Here is a 1898-nt window from a genome sequence, read left to right on the forward strand (position 1 = left end):
CGGGCGCCTCCCCCGGCCCCGGGGCGCCCCAGCCGCTCGGGCGTTGGTGGGTGCGGGTCACCCCACGGGCCCCCATCACCACATGTCCCGACCTGCAGCTGCCTGTCCCTGTGGCCAGCTGGCCCTGCACCCTGCTGGCCTGGCCCTGCACCCCACTGTCCCTACACCCCACTGTCCTGTTTGTAAACCCCGCTGTCCTGTCCCTACAGCCCCTCTATCCTGTCCCTACAGCCCCTCTATCCTGTCCCTACAGCCCCGCGCCCACGGCCGCCCCACTGACCGCCATTGCACCCCGCAGCAAGCTGCTCCGAGGTGACACCGCGCTGCTCCTTCTCACCATTGTGTTCTCACCTCTGTAGTACTTCTCTTACAGGATATGTTTTCACATTAGTTATCTAAAAGGTTACACAACCCCGGTTTGAGCCACTTTCAGAGTTGCTGTGCTTTGCTATTAGCGCTTAAGTTTTATAGGCTGGAGACCTGCTGCTTGCTTAAACTGGGGGTGAAGAAATACTGATCAGCTATTTCTGAGGGTGAAGTTTTAGGAATGCTGTTTTGTAGATTTTAGAAATTTCCTCTGAAGTTTTACTGAAGGGTTGCAATGCTACCCAGCCTCTGATTAGGATGTTCAAGAAGGAAGCTATCCTGAAATCCTTTTGCAGTCCCAGGGAACGCAGCCAAATTTTGTACAAAATAAAATCCACTGGGAAGCTTTTCTTTCCTAAAGATTTTGAGTATTATTTTTCTCACAATATATTTCTAGTGAATATACCCCAACTTCTGTCAGTTCTTGTGTGCTAACTAGTATAAAATGGATTACCATTCTCATGAGCTAATTCCTTATGCCGCGAGGTTTTGGAGGCTGAAAAGCTCTTCCTGCTGCTGTGCCTACCGAGGAAGGCTGAGAAAAGGGAGATTTTCTGCCTGAGAAGAAAAGATAGATTCAAAGTCTGTTGTCCATACACATAGACAGGAAAGAAAAAAAGCTGCATGAACATTATGCGAAAAAGTGCTGTGCATGAGGGAGGACAGATCTTGACAGAGAAATATGGAAAACAGCAATAAAATACTGCACATGATATATGAAAAGAAACTGAGGGAGCTAGTCTTGAACAAATAGGTGCAAATGGGTTTATGCTCAAAACAGAAGCTAGATGATCCTCACATTAGAGGATCTGGGTTCCTAATACCAAGTACACCTCAAACTGGAAAACCTCAGAATAAATCCAGGAATTCTTGAAGCGAAGAGCTCTAAGTCCCTCTTGAAATCCCTGCATATCTTTAGCAGCTGACACACAGTAAACAGTAGGTTTTCACCTGAATGCATTTCTCTAAAAACATGCATCCCAGGTGCAGAGCTGTCCTGGCTTCTTCTGTAGGTGACAGTGCCCGTCCCACCCGGCTCGGGCACCATCTCCCCTGCTAGCCCTGGCTGCTCCTTCCCGTCTCCTACACAGAGCGGAAGGCAGGAATCTCCACACCGAGTCCGTGGGTATCAGTGGGTGACTTGGAGGGAGCTCATGAATGACAGATAAAGTGAAAACAAGCCGCCTGATCATACGTGTGCACGTTCTGCAGCACGTGCCTGCTCCCTTCCTGCTTGACTGTCGCAAGATCTTCATCGGTGAGACCTGATAATATTATACACGACTCAGCGTGAAACTCATTTTGCTGTCGGAATTCCAGTTGGGTCTGACTGGAGTGGATGTGGGAAAGGGGTGAGGAAGAAGAGCCTACAAGTCCCAGGGTGCTGCGGGCTGCGCGGGGGTCACCGCGGCCGCCCGGCCCGGGGCGCAGCCGCCGCCCCCTCATTGTTCCCTCCCGCGGGCCCGGATTTCAAGTACGGTGCGTTTTTTGAATTTTGGCGCCTGTCTGTGAACTGTGACCCAACCGCTGCT

Source organism: Chaetura pelagica, unplaced genomic scaffold, assembly GCF_000747805.2.
Source record: "Chaetura pelagica isolate M959 unplaced genomic scaffold, ChaPel_1.0 scaffold441, whole genome shotgun sequence".
In the NCBI taxonomy this organism is placed as follows: domain Eukaryota; kingdom Metazoa; phylum Chordata; class Aves; order Apodiformes; family Apodidae; genus Chaetura; species Chaetura pelagica.